The sequence below is a fragment of the Bubalus kerabau genome, unplaced genomic scaffold (assembly GCF_029407905.1).
Source record: "Bubalus kerabau isolate K-KA32 ecotype Philippines breed swamp buffalo unplaced genomic scaffold, PCC_UOA_SB_1v2 scaffold_25, whole genome shotgun sequence".
In the NCBI taxonomy this organism is placed as follows: domain Eukaryota; kingdom Metazoa; phylum Chordata; class Mammalia; order Artiodactyla; family Bovidae; genus Bubalus; species Bubalus kerabau.
The window spans coordinates 4,201,411-4,219,677 of record NW_026577879.1 but is presented as its reverse complement, the minus strand read 5'-3'; positions in this window follow the sequence as shown (position 1 = coordinate 4,219,677).

Sequence of the window (18,267 nt, the reverse complement as noted above, 5' to 3'; positions counted from 1 at the left end):
CAGCCGCTTGACAAGTACCTGTCAGCCTCTTGATCAGCACCTAATCAGCCACACGATGATCATTTACTCAGCCGCGCGATCATCGCCTCAGCCTCTTGATCTGTGCCTACTCAGCCCCATGACCAGCGCCTACTCAGCCATGCGATCTGTGCCTGACAGCCACTTGATCAACGACTATCAGCCGCTTGATCATCGCCTTATGAGCTGCACGATCAGCGCCTACTCAGACGCTTGATCAGAACCTGTCAGGCAGTTGATCAGCACCAGTCAGCCGCTTGATCATTTCCTGCTCTGCTGGTCATTCAGTTCCTGGTCATCCACTTGATCAGTGCCTGTCAGCCGCTTGAGAATACCTGGCAGCCACTGGACCAGCACCTAATCAGCCAAGCGATCATCATTTACTCGGCCGCACGATCATCGCCTCAGCCGCTTGATCTGTGTCTACTCAGCCCCGCGATCAGCGCCTACTCAGCCGTGCGATGTGCGCCTGACAGACACTTGAGAAGCACTGTCAGCCTCTTTATCAGCGACTATCAGTCGCTTGTTCAGCACCTGTCAACGACTTTATGAGCACTTGTCAGCCGCTTGATTAGTGCCTGTCAGCTGCTTGACTACTGCCCACTCAGCCGATTGTAAAGCGCCAATGCATCCGCATGATAAGCACCAGTCAGCCGCCTGAAAATCACCTGTCAGCAGCTTGATCAGGGCCTATTAGCCACTTGATTAACACCTGTCAGCTAGTTGATCAGCACCTGTCAGCCAATTGATCAGCACCTGTCAGCCAGTTGAACAGCACCTGTCAGCCCCTTGATCATCGCCTATCAGCCGCGTGATTAGCACCTGTCAGCGAGATGATCAGCACCTGTCAGCAGCTTGAGCAGCGAGTATCAGCTGCTTGATCAGCACCTGTCAGCCAGTTGATCAGCACCTGTCAGCAGATTGATCAGGGCCTATCAGCCACTTGATTAGCACCTGTCAGCCAGTTGAACAGCACCTGTCAGCCCCTTGATCATCGCCTATCAGCCGTGTGATTAGCACCTGTCAGCCAGTTGATCAGCACCTGTCAGCCTCTTGATCAGAACCTGTCAGCAGCTTGATCATCGCCTATCAGCTACTTGATTAGCACTTGTCAGCCAGTTGATCAGCACCTGCCTACCGATTGATCAGTGCCTGTCAGCTGCTTGATCATGGCCTTCTCAGCTGCGCGACCAGCACCTACTAAGCCACGAATCATCCCCTACAAAGACGCGTGATCATAGTCTGTCAGCCTCTTTTTCAGAGTCGGTCATCCACTTGATCAGCACCTGTCAGCGGGTTGAAGAGTGCCTACTCAGCCGCGCGAATTGCATCACTCAGTCAGATGATCTGCGTCTACTGAGCCCCACAATCAGCGCCTACTCAGCCGCCCGATCAGTGCCTGTCAGCCGCTTGAGAAGTACCTGTCAACCACTTGATCAGCAATTGTCAGCCGCATGTTATGCACCTATCAGCAGCTTGATCAGCGCTTGACCACTTTCCACTCAGCCGATTGAAAAACAAAGACACAACCGCGTGAATAGCATCTTTCAGCCAGTTGGTCTGTGCCTACTGAGCCCCGCAGTCAGTGCCTACACAGCCGCCCGATCAGTGCTTGTCAGCCGCTTGACAAGTACCTGTCAGCCACTTGATCAGCACCTGTCAGCAGCTTGATGTGCGCCTATCAGCCGCTTGATTAGCACCTGTCAGCCAGTTGACCAGCACCTGTCAGCCGCTTAATCAGCGCCTATCAGTGGCTTGATTAGCCCCTGTCAGCCAGTTGATCAGCAATTGTCAGCCTCATTTTAAGCACCTGTCAGCAGCTTGATCAGCGCTTGACCACTTTCCACTCAGCCGATTGAAAAGCACCGACTCAGCCGCACGAATAGCATCTTTCAGCCAGTTGATCTGTGCCTACTGAGCCCCGCAGTCAGTGCCTACACAGCCGCCTGATCAGTGCTTGTCAGCCGCTTGACAAGTACCTGTCAGCCTCTTGATCAGCACCTAATCAGCCACACGATGATCATTTACTCAGCCGCGCGATCATCGCCTCAGCCTCTTGATCTGTGCCTACTCAGCCCCATGACCAGCGCCTACTCAGCCATGCGATCTGTGCCTGACAGCCACTTGATCAACGACTATCAGCCGCTTGATCATCGCCTTATGAGCTGCACGATCAGCGCCTACTCAGACGCTTGATCAGAACCTGTCAGGCAGTTGATCAGCACCAGTCAGCCGCTTGATCATTTCCTGCTCTGCTGGTCATTCAGTTCCTGGTCATCCACTTGATCAGTGCCTGTCAGCCGCTTGAGAATACCTGGCAGCCACTGGACCAGCACCTAATCAGCCAAGCGATCATCATTTACTCGGCCGCACGATCATCGCCTCAGCCGCTTGATCTGTGTCTACTCAGCCCCGCGATCAGCGCCTACTCAGCCGTGCGATGTGCGCCTGACAGACACTTGAGAAGCACTGTCAGCCTCTTTATCAGCGACTATCAGTCGCTTGTTCAGCACCTGTCAACGACTTTATGAGCACTTGTCAGCCGCTTGATTAGTGCCTGTCAGCTGCTTGACTACTGCCCACTCAGCCGATTGTAAAGCGCCAATGCATCCGCATGATAAGCACCAGTCAGCCGCCTGAAAATCACCTGTCAGCAGCTTGATCAGGGCCTATTAGCCACTTGATTAACACCTGTCAGCTAGTTGATCAGCACCTGTCAGCCAATTGATCAGCACCTGTCAGCCAGTTGAACAGCACCTGTCAGCCCCTTGATCATCGCCTATCAGCCGCGTGATTAGCACCTGTCAGCGAGATGATCAGCACCTGTCAGCAGCTTGAGCAGCGAGTATCAGCTGCTTGATCAGCACCTGTCAGCCAGTTGATCAGCACCTGTCAGCAGATTGATCAGGGCCTATCAGCCACTTGATTAGCACCTGTCAGCCAGTTGATCAGCACCTGAGGGTCGCTTCATTAGCACCTGTCAGCCAGTTGATCAGCACCTGTCATCCGCCTGATCAGCACCTGTCAGCAGGTTGATCAGTGCGTATCAGCTGCTCGATTAACACCTGTCTGTCTATTGATCATCACCTGTCAACCGCTAGATCAGCACCCACTTTGCTGCATGAACAGAGCCTACTCAGCCACGCGGTCAGTGACGCTCAGCCGGTTGATCTTCTCCTGTCAGGCGCTTGATCATTTCCTGCTCTGCTGGTCATTCAGCGCCTGGTCAACCACTTGATCAGTGTCAGTCAGCCGCTTGACCACTGCCCACTCAGCAGATTGAAAAGCGCCTACGCAGCTGAGGAATAAGCGCCTGTCAGCCGCTTTACAAGCACCTGTAAACCGCTTGATCAACACTTACTGAGCTGTGCTATCAGTGCTTAATCAGCCGTGAGATCAGTGTCTGTCAGCTGCTTGATCAGCTCCTGTCAGCCAATATATCAGCAACTCTCAACAGCTTGATCAGTGCCCGCTTAGCTGCGTAATCAGAGCCTACTCGGCCACAGGATCAGTGACCCTCAGGCGGCTGATCAGCGCCTGTCAGCGGCTTGATCATTTCCTGCTCTGATGGTCATTCAGCGCCTGGACAACCACTAGATCAGTGCCTGTCAGCCCCTTGACCAGTGCCCACTCAGCTGATTGATAAACGCATACGCATCCACGCGATAAGCGCCTGTCAGCCACTTGAGAAGCATCTGTCAGCAACTTGATCAGGGCCTATCAGCCACTTGATCAGTACCTGTCAGCCAGTTGATCAGCACTTGTAAGCCACTGGATCAGCACCTGTCAGCCGCTTGATCAGCAACTTTCAGCAGATTGATCAGCACCTATCAGATGCTTAATTAACACTTCTCAGCCAGTTGATCAGCACCTGTTAGCCGCTTGATCAGTGCCTATCAGCCGCTTGATTAGCACCTGTCAGCCAGTTGATTAGCACCTGTCAGCCGCTTAATCAGCACCTGTCAGCAGCTTGATCAGGGCCTATCAGCCACTTGATCAGTACCTGTCAGCCAGTTGATCAGCACCTGTCAGCCACTTCATTTGCACCTTTCAGCCACTTTATCAGCAACGGTCAGGCGCTAGGGCAGCCCCTATAAGCAGCTTGATCATTAACTGCCAGCCACATTATCAGCACCTGTTAGCCGCTGTATCAGAACCTGTCAACCGCTTGATCAGCACCTGTCAGCAGCTTTATCAGCACCTATCAGCTGCTTGATTAGCACCTGTCAGCCACTTAATCAGCAATTGTCAGCCGCTTGTTATGCACCTGTCAGCAGCTTGATCAGCGCTTGACCACTTTCCACTCAGCCAATTGCAAAGCAAAGACTCAACCGCGTGAATATCATCTTTCAGCCAGTTGATCTGTGCCTACTGAGCCCCGCAGTCAGTGCCTACACAGCCGCCCGATCAGTGCTTGTCAGCCGCTTGACAAGTACCTGTCATCCACTTGATCAGCACCTGTCAGCAGCTTGATGTGCGCCTATCAGCCGCTTGATTAGCACCTGTCAGCCAGTTGACCAGAACCTGTCAGCCGCTTGATCAGCACCTAATCAGCCACACGATGATCATTTACTCAGCCGCGCGATCATCGCCTCAGCCTCTTGATCTGTGCCTACTCAGCCCCATGACCAGCGCCTACTCAGCCATGCGATCTGTGCCTGACAGCCACTTGATCAACGACTATCAGCCGCTTGATCATCGCCTTATCAGCTTCACGATCAGCACCTACTCAGCCGCTTGGTCAGAACCTGTCAGGCAGTTGATCAGCACCAGTCAGCCGCTTGATCATTTCCTGCTCTGCTGGTCATTCATCTCCTGGTCATCCACGTGATCAGTGCCTGTCAGCCGCTTGAGAAGTACCTGGCAGCCACTGGACCAGCACCTAATCAGCCACGCGATCATCATTTACTCAGCCGCACGATCATCGCCTCAGCCGCTTGATCTGTGTCTACTCAGCCCCGCGATCAGAGCCTACTCAGCCGTGCGAGGTGCGCCTGACAGACACTTGAGAAGTACTGTCAGCCACTTTATCAGCGACTCTCAGTCGCTTGATCAGCACCTGTCAACGACTTTATCAGCACCTGTCAGCCGCTTGATTAGTGCCTGTCAGCTGCTTGACCACTGCCCATTCAGCCGATTGAAAAGCGCCAATGCAGCCTCACGATAAGCACCAGTCAGCCACCTGAAAATCACCTGTCAGCAGCTTGATCAGGGCCTATTAGCCACTTGATTAGCACCTGTCAGCTAGTTGATCAGCACCTGTCAGCCCCTTGATCATCGCCTATCAGCCGTGTGATTAGCACCTGTCAGCCAGTTGTTCAGCACCTGTCAGCCTCTTGATCAGAACCTGTCAGCAGCTTGATCATCGCCTATCAGCTACTTGATTAGCACTTGTCAGCCAGTTGATCAGCACCTGCCTACCAATTGATCAGTGCCTGTCATCTGCTTGATCATTGCATTCTCAGCTGCACAATCAGCACCTATCAGCTGCTGGATTAGCACCTGTCAGCCAGTTGATCAGCATCTGTCAGCTGCTTGATCAGCACCTGTAAGCCGCTTAAACAGCGCCTGCCAGCCGCTTCATCATTGCCTGTCAGCTGTTGATCATTGCCTTCTCAGCTCCGCAATCAGCGCCTACTTAGCCGCGAATCAGCCCCTCCACAGCCGCGTGATCATAGTGTGTCAGCCTCTTTATCAGAGTCGGTCATCCGCTTGATCAGCACCTGTCAGCGGGTTGAAGAGTGCCTACTCAGCCGCGCGAATTGCATCACTCAGCCAGTTGATCTGCACCTACTGAGGCCCGCAATCAGCGCCTACTCAGCCGCGCGATCAGTTCCTGTCAGCCGCTTGAGAAGTACCTGTCAGCCAGTTGATCAGGACCTCTCAGCCAGTTTATCACCACCTGTAAGCCACTGATTCAGCACCTGTCAGCCGCTTGATCATCACGTTTCAGGCGCTTGATCAGCGCCTATCAGCCGCTTGATCAGCACCTGTCAGCCGCGTGATGAGCGTCTATCTTCCGCTTGATTAGCACCTGTCAGCAGTTGACCAGCACCTGTCAGCTGCTTGATCATCGCCTTATCAGCTGCACGATCAGCGCCTACTCAGACTCTTGATCAGAACCTGTCAGCCAGTTGATCGGCACCTATCAGCTGCTTGATCCGCACCTGTCAGCAGCCTTATCAGCACCTATCAGCTGCTTGATTAGCACCTGTCAGCATGTTGTTCAACACCTGTCAGCCGCTTCATTAGCACCTCTCAGCCAGTTGATCAGCACCTGTCAGCTGCTTGATCAGCACCTGTAAGCCGCTTAAACAAGGGCTGCCAGCCGCTTGATCAGTGCCTTCTCAGCTGCGCGATCAATGCCTACTCAGCCGTGAATCACACCCTACACAGCCGCTTGATCAGAGGCTGTCAGCCGCTTGATCAGAGGCTGTCATACGCTTGATCAGCGCCTAATCACCCTCTCCATCAGCCCCTATTGAGCGGCGTGATCAGCACCTGTGAGCCGCTTGACAAGGGCCTATACACCACTTGATCAACACCTAATTAGCTTCGCTATCAGTATTTACTGAGCCATGCGATCATCGCCTCAGCCGCATGATCTGTGCCTACTCAGCCCCTCGATCAGTGCCTACTCAGCTGTGCGATATGTACCTGACAGCCGATTGAGAAGTAATTTCAGCCGCTTGATCAGCGATTATCAGCCGCTAGATCAACATCTGTCTACGACTTTATCAGCACCTATCAGCCGCTTGATCAGCGCCTGTCAGCCGCTTTATCATCGCCTAATCAGCTGCACGATCAGCGCCTACTCAACCGCTTGATCAGTACCTGTCAGCCACTATATCACCACCTGTCAGCCACTATATCAGCACCTGTCAGCAGCTTGATCAGCGACCACTTTGCTGCGTGATCGATCCTACTCAGCCACATGATCAGTGACCCTCAGCCGGTTGATCAGCGCCTGTCAGCTGCTTGATCATTTTCTGCTCTGCTGGTCATTCAGCGCCTGGTCAACCACTTCATCAATGCCTGTCAACCACTTGACCACTGCCCACAGAGCTGATTGAATAGCGCCTCCGCAGCCGCGCGATAAGTGCCTCTCAGCCGCTTGACAAGCACCTGTCAGAAGCTTGATCAGGGCCTATCAGCCACTTGAATAGTACCTATCACCCAGTTGATCAGCACCTGTCAGCTCCTTGATCAGCGCCTATCAGCCACTTGATCAGCACCTGTCAGCCGCTTGATGAGCGCCTATCAGCCGCTTGAGAAGTACCTGTCAGCCAGTTGATCAGCACCTCTAAGCCAGTTGATCAGCACCTGTAAGCCACTGGATCAGCACCTGTCAGCCGCTTGATAAGCAACTTTCAGCAGCTTGATCAGCACCTATCAGCTGCTTAATTAACACTTCTCAGCCAGTTGATCAGCACCTGTTAGCCGCTTGATAAGCGCCTATCAGCCGCTTGAGAAGTACCTGTCAGCCAGTTGATCAGCACCTCTAAGCCAGTTGATCAGCACCTGTAAGCCACTGGATCAGCACCTGTCAGACGCTTGATAAGCAACTTTCAGCAGCTTGATCAGCACCTATCAGCTGCTTGATTAGCACCTGTCAGCATGTTGATCAACACCTGTCAGCCACTTCATTAGCAAGTGTCAGCCAGATGATCAGCGGCTGTCAGCCGCTTCATTAGCAACTGTCAGCCAGTTGATCAGCACCTGTAAATCACTGGATCAGCACCTGTCAGCCGCTTGATCAGCACCTTTCAGACGTTTGATCGGCGCCTATCAGCCGCTTGATCAGCACCTGTGAGCCGCTTGATGAGCGCCTATCAGCCGCTTGATTAGCACCTGTCAGCTGTTGACCAGCACCTGTCAGCCGCTTGATCAGCGCCTGTCAGCTGCTTGATCAGTGATTATAAGCCGCTAGATCAACATCTGTCAACGACTATCAGCACCTGTCAGCCGCTTGATCAGCGCCTGTCAGCCACTTGATCAGTGATTATCATCCGCTAGATCAACATCTGTCAATGACTATCAGCACCTGTCAGCAGCTTGATCAGCGCCTGTCAGCCACTTTATCATCGCCTAATCAGCTGTGCGATCAGCGCCTTCTCAACCGCTTGATCAGTACCTGTCAGACACTTTATCAGCACCTGTCAACTACTTCATCAGCGACCACTTTGCTGCGTGATCAGATCCTACTCAGCCACGTGATCCGTGACCCTCAGCCTGTTGATCAGCGTCTGTCAGCCGATTGATCATTTCCTGCTCTGCTGGTCATTCAGCGCCTGGTCAAACACTTCATCTGTGCCTGTCAGCCGCTTCATCAGCGCCTGTTAGCCGCTTTATCATTGCTTAATCAGCTGCATGATCAGTGCCTACTCAGGCGCTTGATCAGTACCAGTCAGCCAGTTGATCAGCACCTGTAAGCAGCTTGATCAGCGCCTATCAGCTGCTTGATTAGCACCTGTTAGCCAGTTGATCAGCACCTCTCAGCCAGTTGATCAGCACCTGCAAGCCACTGGATCCGCGCCTGTTAGCCGCTTGATCGTCACCTTATCAGCTGCACAATCAGCGCCTACTCAGCCGCTTGATCAGAACCTGTCAGCCAGTTGATCGGCACCTGTCAGCCTCTTGATCAGCACCTGTCCGCAGCTTTATCAGCACCTATCAGCTGCTTGATTAGCACCTGTCAGCATGTTGATCATCACCTGTCAGCCGCTTCATTAGCACCTGTCAGCCAGTTGATCAGCAACTGTCAGCCGCTGGATTAGCACCTGTCAGCCAGTTGATCAACACCTGTCAGCTGTTTAAACAGCGCCTGCCTGCGGCTTCATCAGTGCCTGCCAGCTGTTTGATCATTGCCTTCTCAGCTGCGCGATCAGCGTCTACTCAGCCGCGAATCAGCCCCTCCACAGTCGCGTGGTCAGAGTCTGTCAGCCTCTTTATCAGAGTCGGTCATCCGCTTGATCAGCACCTGTCAGCAGGTTGAAGAGTGCCTACCCAGCCGCGAGAATTGCATCTCTCAGCCAGTTGATCTGCTCCTACTGAGCCCCGCAATCAGCGCCTACTCAGCCGCCCAATCAGTGCCTGTCAGCCGATTGAGAAGTACCTGTCAGCCAGTTGATCAGCACCTCTTAACCAGTTGATCACCACCTGTAAGCCACTGGATCAGCACTTGTCAGCCACTTGATCAGCACGTTTCCACAGCTTGATCAGCGCCTATCAGCTGCTTAATTAACACTTCTCAGCCAGTTGATCAGCACCTGTTAGCCGCTTGATCAGTGCCTATCAGCCACGTGATTAACACCTGTCATACATGTGATTAGCACCTGTCAACCGCTTAATCAGCACATGTCAGCAGCTTGATCCGCAACTGTCAGCAGCCTTATCAACACCTATCAGCTGCTTGATTAGCACCTGTCAGCATGTTGATCAACACCTTCAGCCGCTTCATTAGCAACTCTCAGCCAGTTGATCAGCCACTGTCAGCCGCTGGATTAGCACTTGTCAGACAGTTGATCAACACCTGTCAGCTGCTTGATCAGCACCTGTAAGCCGCTTAAACAGCGCCTGCCAGCCGCTTCATCAGTGCCTTTCACCCGCTTGATCAGTGCCTTCTCAGCTGCGCGATCAATGCCTACGGAGCCGTGAATCAGCCCCTACACAGCCTAGTGATCATAGTCTGCCTGCCGCTTGATCAGAGACTGTCAGACTCTTGATCAGCGCCTAATCACCCCCTCAATCACGGCCTATTTAGCGGCACAATCAGCACCTGTCAGCTGCTTGACAAGCACGTATAAACCACTTGATCAACACCTAATTAGATTCACTATCATATTTACTGAGCCATGTGATCATCGCCTCAGCCGCATGATCTTTGCCTACTGAGCCCCGCGATCAGGGCCTAATCAGTCGTGCAATATGTGCCTGACAGCCGAATGCGAAGTACTGTCAGCCGCTCGATCAGCGATCATCAGCCGCTAGATCAGCATCTGCCAACTACTTTATCAGCACCTTTCAGCCACTTAATCAGCGCTGTCAGCCTCTTGATCAGCGATTATCAGCTGCTAGATCAACATCTGTCAACGACTTTATCAGCACCTGTCAGCCGCTTAATCAGCACCTGTCAGCCGCTTTATCATCGCCTAATCAGCTGTGCGATCAGCGCCTACTCAACCGCTTGATCAGTACCTGTCAGCCACTTTATCAGCACTTGTCAGCCACTATATCAGCACCTGTCAACTGCTTGATCAGCGACCACTTTGCTGCATGATCAGATCCTACTCAGCCACGTGATCAGTGACCCTCAGCCGGTTGATCAGCACCTGTCAGCCGCTTGATCAGTGCCTATCAGTGCCTTGATTAGCCCCTGTCAGCCAGTTGATCATCAATTGTCAGCCGCTTGTTAAGCACCTGTCAGCAGCTTGATCAGCGCATGACCACTTTCCACTCAGCCATTTGAAATGCACCGTCTCAGCCGCGCGAATAGCATCTTTCAGCCAGTTGATCTGTGCGTACTGAGCCCCGCAGTCAGTGCCTACACAGTCGCCCGAACAGTGCTTGTCAGCCGCTTGACAACTACCTGTCAGCCACTTGATCAGCACCTGTCAGCAGCTTGATAAACGCGTGTCAGCCTCTTGATCAGCACCTAATCAGCCACGCGATGATCATTTACTCAGCCGCGCGATCATAACCTCAGCCTCTTGATCTGTGCCTACTCAGCCCCATGACCAGCGCCTACACAGCCATGCGATCTGCGCCTGACAGCCACTTGATCAACGACTATCAGCCGCTTGATCAGCACCTGTCAACCACTTTATCATCACCTGTCAGCCGCTTGATCAGCGCCTGTTAGCCGCTTGATCATCACATAATCAGCTGCATGGTCAGCGCCTACTCAGCCGCTTGATCAGTACCAGTCAGCCAGTTGATCAGCACCTGTCAGCACCTTGAACAGCGCCTATAAGCTGCTTGATTAGCACCTGTCAGCTAGTTGATCAGCAACTCTCAGCCAGATGATCAGCACCTGTAATCCAGTGGATCAGCGCCTGTTAGCTGCTTGATGATCACATTATCAGCTGCACGATCAGCGCCTACTCAGCTGCTTGATCAGAAGCTGTCAGCCAGTTGATCAGCACCTGTCAGCCGCTTGATCAGCACCTGTCAGCAGCTTTATCAGCACCTATCAGCTGCTTGATTAGCACCTGTCAGCATGTTGATCAACACCTGTCAGCCGTTTCATTAGCTCCTGTCAGCGAGTTGATCAGCACCTGTCAGCTGCTTGATCAGCACCTATAAGCGGCTTCATCAGTGCCCGTCAGCTGCTTGATCATTGCCTTCTCAGCTGGGCTATCAGCGCCTACTCAGCCGCGAATCAGCCCCTACACAGACGCGTGATCATAGTCTGTCAGCCGCTTGATCAGAGACTGTCAGGTGCTTGATCAGCGCCTAATCACCCCCTGCATCAGCGCCTATTGAGCAGGGCGATCAGCACCTGTCAGCCACTTGACAAGAACTTATACACCACTTGATCAACACCTAATTAGCTTCACTCTCAGTATTTCCTGAGCCATGCGATCATCGCCTCAGCTGCATGATCTGTGCCTACTCAGCCCCGCGATCAGTGCCTACTCAGCCGTGCCATATGTGCCTGACATCTGATTGAGAAGTACTGTCACTCGCTTGATCAGCGATAATCAGCCGCTAGATCAGCGATCATCAACCGCTAGATCAGCATCTGTCAACGAATTTATCAGCACCTGTTAGCCGCTTGATCAGCGCCTATCAGCCGCTTGATTAGCACCTGTGAGCCAGTTGATTAGCACCTGTCAGCCACTTAATCAGCACCTTTCCGCAGCTTGATCAGCACCTGTCAGCAGCTTGATCAGCACCAATCAGCTGCTTGATTAGCACCTGTCAGCATGTTGATCAACACCTGTCAGCCGCTTCATTAGCAACTGTCAGCCAGTTGATCAGCAGCTGTCAGTCGCTTCATTAGCAACTGTCAGCCAGTTGATCAGCACCTCTCAGCCAGTTGACCAGCACCTGTAATCCACTGGGTCAGCGCCTGTTAGCCGCTTGATCATCGCCTTATCACCTGCACGATCAGCGCCTACTCAGACTCTTGATCAGAACCTGTCAGCCACTTGATCGGCACCTGTCAGCCGCTTGATCAGCACCTGTCAGCAGCTTTATCAGAACCTATCAGCTGCTTCATTAGCACCTGTCATCCTGTTAATCAACAACTGTCAGCTGCTGGATTAGCACCTGTCAGCCAGTTGATCAGCATCTGTCAGCTGCTTGATCAGCACCTGTAAGCCGCTTAAACAGCGCCTGCCAGCCGCTTCATCAGTGCCTGTCAGCTGTTGATCATTGCCTTCTCAGCTCCGCAATCAGCGCCTACTTAGCCGCGAATCAGCCCCTCCACAGCCGCGTGATCATAATGTGTCAGCCTCTTTATCAGAGTCGGTCATCCGCTTGATCAGCACCTGTCAGCGGGTTGAAGAGTGCCTACTCAGCCGCGCGAATTGCATCACTCAGCCAGTTGATCTGCGCCTACTGAGGCCCGCAATCAGCGCCTACTCAGCCGCGCGATCAGTTCCTGTCAGCCGCTTGAGAAGTACCTGTCAGCCAGTTGATCAGGACCTCTCAGCCAGTTTATCACCACCTGTAAGCCACTGATTCAGCACCTGTCAGCCGCTTGATCATCACGTTTCAGGCGCTTGATCAGCGCCTATCAGCCGCTTGATCAGCACCTGTCAGCCGCGTGATGAGCGTCTATCTTCCGCTTGATTAGCACCTGTCAGCAGTTGACCAGCACCTGTCAGCTGCTTGATCATCGCCTTATCAGCTGCACGATCAGCGCCTACTCAGACTCTTGATCAGAACCTGTCAGCCAGTTGATCGGCACCTATCAGCTGCTTGATCAGCACCTGTCAGCAGCCTTATCAGCACCTATCAGCTGCTTGATTAGCACCTGTCAGCATGTTGATCAACACCTGTCAGCCGCTTCATTAGCACCTCTCAGCCAGTTGATCGGCACCTGTCAGCTGCTTGATCAGCACCTGTAAGCCGCTTAAACAAGGGCTGCCAGCCGCTTGATCAGTGCCTTCTCAGCTGCGCGATCAATGCCTACTCAGCCGTGAATCACACCCTACACAGCCGCTTGATCATAGTCTGTCAGCCGCTTGATCAGAGGCTGTCATACGCTTGATCAGCGCCTAATCACCCTCTCCATCAGCGCCTATTGAGCGGCGCGATCAGCACCTGTGAGCCGCTTGACATGGGCCTATACACCACTTGATCAACACCTAATTAGCTTCGCTATCAGTATTTACTGAGCCATGCGATCATCGCCTCAGCCGCATGATCTGTGCCTACTCAGCCCCTCGATCAGTGCCTACTCAGCTGTGCGATATGTACCTGACAGCCGATTGAGAAGTAATTTCAGCCGCTTGATCAGCGATTATCAGCCGCTAGATCAACATCTGTCTACGACTTTATCAGCACCTATCAGCCGCTTGATCAGCGCCTGTCAGCCGCTTTATCATCGCCTAATCAGCTGCACGATCAGCGCCTACTCAACCGCTTGATCAGTACCTGTCAGCCACTATATCACCACCTGTCAGCCACTATATCAGCACCTGTCAGCAGCTTGATCAGCGACCACTTTGCTGCGTGATCGATCCTACTCAGCCACATGATCAGTGACCCTCAGCCGGTTGATCAGCGCCTGTCAGCCGCTTGATCATTTTCTGCTCTGCTGGTCATTCAGCGCCTGGTCAACCACTTCATCAATGCCTGTCAGCCACTTGACCACTGCCCACAGAGCTGATTGAATAGCGCCTCCGCAGCCGCGCGATAAGTGCCTCTCAGCCGCTTGACAAGCACCTGTCAGAAGCTTGATCAGGGCCTATCAGCCACTTGAATAGTACCTATCACCCAGTTGATCAGCACCTGTCAGCTCCTTGATCAGCGCCTATCAGCCACTTGATCAGCACCTGTCAGCCGCTTGATGAGCGCCTATCAGCCACTAGATTAGCAACTGCCAGCCAGTTGATCAGCACCTGTCAGCCGCTTGATCAGCGCCTATCAGTGGCTTGATTACCCCTGTCAGCTAGTTGATCAGCAATTGTCAGCCGTTTGTTAAGCACTTGTCAGTAGCTTGATCAGCGCTTGACCACTTTCCACTCAGCCGACTGCAAAGCAAAGACTCAACTGCGTGAATATCATCTTTCAGCCAGTTGATCTGTGCCTACTGAGCCCCGCAGTCAGTGCCTACACAGCTGCCCGATCAGTGCCTGTCAGCCGCTTGAGAAGTACCTGTCAGCCAGTTGATCAGCACCTCTAAGCCAGTTGATCAGCACCTGTAAGCCACTGGATCAGCACCTGTCAGCCGCTTGATAAGCAACTTTCAGCAGCTTGATCAGCACCTATCAGCTGCTTAATTAACACTTCTCAGCCAGTTGATCAGCACCTGTTAGCCACTTGATCAGCGCCTATCAGCTGCTTGAATAGCACCTTTCAGCCAGTTTATCAGCACCTCTCAGCCAGTTGATCAGCAACTGTAAGCACTGGGTCAGCGCCTTTTAGATGCTTGATCATCGCGTTATCAGCTGCACGATAAGCTCCTACTCAGCCGCTTAATCAGAACCTGACAGTCAGTTGATCAGCACCTGTCAGCCCACTAATCAGCACCTGTCAGGAGCTTTATCAGCACCTATCAGCTGCTTGATTAGCACCTGTCAGCATGTTGATCAACACCTGTCAGCGACTTCATTAGCAAGTGTCAGCCAGATGATCAGCGGCTGTCAGCCGCTTCATTAGCAACTGTCAGCCAGTTGATCAGCACCTGTAAATCACTGGATCAGCACCTGTCAGCCGCTTGATCAGCACCTTTCAGACGCTTGATCAGCGCCTATCAGCCGCTTGATCAGCACCTGTGAGCCGCTTGATGAGCGCCTATCAGCCGCTTGATTAGCACCTGTCAGCAGTTGACCAGCACCTGTCAGCCGCTTGATCAGCGCCTGTCAGCTGCTTGATCAGTGATTATCAGCCGCTAGATCAACATCTGTCAACGACTATCAGCACCTGTCAGCCGCTTGATCAGCGCCTGTCAGCCACTTGATCAGTGATTATCATCCGCTAGATCAACATCTGTCAACGACTATCAGCACCTGTCAGCAGCTTGATCAGCGCCTGTCAGCCACTTTATCATCGCCTAATCAGCTGTGCGATCAGCGCCTTCTCAACCGCTTGATCAGTACCTGTCAGACACTTTATCAGCACCTGTCAACTACTTCATCAGCGACCACTTTGCTGCGTGATCAGATCCTACTCAGCCACGTGATCCGTGACCCTCAGCCTGTTGATCAGCGTCTGTCAGCCGATTGATCATTTCCTGCTCTGCTGGTCATTCAGCGCCTGGTCAAACACTTCATCTGTGCCTGTCAGCCGCTTCATCAGCGCCTGTTAGCCGCTTTATCATTGCTTAATCAGCTGCATGATCAGTGCCTACTCAGGCGCTTGATCAGTACCAGTCAGCCAGTTGATCAGCACCTGTAAGCAGCTTGATCAGCGCCTATCAGCTGCTTGATTAGCACCTGTTAGCCAGTTGATCAGCACCTCTCAGCCAGTTGATCAGCACCTGTAAGCCACTGGATCCGCGCCTGTTAGCCGCTTGATCGTCACATTATCAGCTGCACAATCAGCGCCTACTCAGCCGCTTGATCAGAACCTGTCAGCCAGTTGATCGGCACCTGTCAGCCTCTTGATCAGCACCTGTCCGCAGCTTTATCAGCACCTATCAGCTGCTTGATTAGCACCTGTCAGCATGTTGATCATCACCTGTCAGCCTCTTCATTAGCACCTGTCAGCCAGTTGATCAGCAACTGTCAGCCGCTGGATTAGCACCTGTCAGCCAGTTGATCAACACCTGTCAGCTGCTTAAACAGCGCCTGCCTGCGGCTTCATCAGTGCCTGCCAGCTGTTTGATCATTGCCTTCTCAGCTGCGCGATCAGCGCCTACTCAGCCGCAAATCAGCCCCTCCACAGTCGCGTGGTCAGAGTCTGTCAGCCTCTTTATCAGAGTCGGTCATCCGCTTGATCAGCACCTGTCAGCAGGTTGAAGAGTGCCTACCCAGCCGCGAGAATTGCATCTCTCAGCCAGTTGATCTGCTCCTACTGAGCCCCGCAATCAGCGCCTACTCAGCCGCCCAATCAGTGCCTGTCAGCCGATTGAGAAGTACCTGTCAGCCAGTTGATGAGCACCTCTTAACCAGTTGATCACCACCTGTAAGCCACTGGATCAGCACTTGTCAGCCACTTGATCAGCACGTTTCCACAGCTTGATCAGCGCCTATCAGCTGCTTAATTAACACTTCTCAGCCAGTTGATCAGCACCTGTTAGCCGCTTGATCAGCGCCTATCAGCCACGTGATTAGCACCTGTCATACATGTGATTAGCACCTGTCAGCCGCTTAATCAGCACATGTCAGCAGCTTGATCAGCAACTGTCAGCAGCCTTATCAACACCTATCAGCTGCTTGATTAGCACCTGTCAGCATGTTGATCAACACCTTCAGCCGCTTCATTAGCAACTCTCAGCCAGTTTATCAGCCACTGTCAGCTGCTGGATTAGCACTTGTCAGACAGTTGATCAACACCTGTCAGCTGCTTGATCAGCACCTGTAAGCCGCTTAAACAGCGCCTGCCAGCCGCTTCATCAGTGCCTTTCACCCGCTTGATCAGTGCCTTCTCAGCTGCGCGATCAATGCCTACGGAGCCGTGAATCAGCCCCTACACAGCCTAGTGATCATAGTCTGCCTGCCGCTTGATCAGAGACTGTCAGACTCTTGATCAGCGCCTAATCACCCCCTCAATCACGGCCTATTTAGCGGCACAATCAGCACCTGTCAGCTGCTTGACAAGCACGTATAAACCACTTGATCAACACCTAATTAGATTCACTATCAGTATTTACTGAGCCATGTGATCATCGCCTCAGCCGCATGATCTTTGCCTACTGAGCCCCGCGATCAGGGCCTAATCAGTCGTGCAATATGTGCCTGACAGCCGAATGCGAAGTACTGTCAGCCGCTCGATCAGCGATCATCAGCCGCTAGATCAGCATCTGCCAACTACTTTATCAGCACCTTTCAGCCACTTAATCAGCGCTGTCAGCCTCTTGATCAGCGATTATCAGCTGCTAGATCAACATCTGTCAACGACTTTATCAGCACCTGTCAGCCGCTTAATCAGCACCTGTCAGCCGCTTTATCATCGCCTAATCAGCTGTGCGATCAGCGCCTACTCAACCGCTTGATCAGTACCTGTCAGCCACTTTATCAGCACTTGTCAGCCACTATATCAGCACCTGTCAACTGCTTGATCAGCGACCACTTTGCTGCATGATCAGATCCTACTCAGCCACGTGATCAGTGACCCTCAGCCGGTTGATCAGCACCTGTCAGCCGCTTGATCAGTGCCTATCAGTGCCTTGATTAGCCCCTGTGAGCCAGTTGATCATCAATTGTCAGCCGCTTGTTAAGCACCTGTCAGCAGCTTGATCAGCGCATGACCACTTTCCACTCAGCCATTTGAAATGCACCGTCTAAGCCGCGCGAATAGCATCTTTCAGCCAGTTGATCTGTGCGTACTGAGCCCCGCAGTCAGTGCCTACACAGTCGCCCGAACAGTGCTTGTCAGCCGCTTGACAACTACCTGTCAGCCACTTGATCAGCACCTGTCAGCAGCTTGATAAACGCGTGTCAGCCTCTTGATCAGCACCTAGTCAGCCACGCGATGATCATTTACTCAGCCGCGCGATCATAACCTCAGCCTCTTGATCTGTGCCTACTCAGCCCCATGACCAGCGCCTACACAGCCATGCGATCTACGCCTGACAGCCACTTGATCAACGACTATCAGCCGCTTGATCACCACCTGTCAACCACTTTATCATCACCTGTCAGCCGCTTGATCAGCGCCTGTTAGCCGCTTGATCATCACATAATCAGCTGCATGGTCAGCGCCTACTCAGACGCTTGATCAGTACCAGTCAGCCAGTTGATCAGCACCTGTCAGCACCTTGAACAGCGCCTATAAGCTGCTTGATTAGCACCTGTCAGCTAGTTGATCAGCAACTCTCAGCCAGATGATCAGCACCTGTAATCCAGTGGATCAGCGCCTGTTAGCTGCTTGATGATCACATTATCAGCTGCACGATCAGCGCCTACTCAGCTG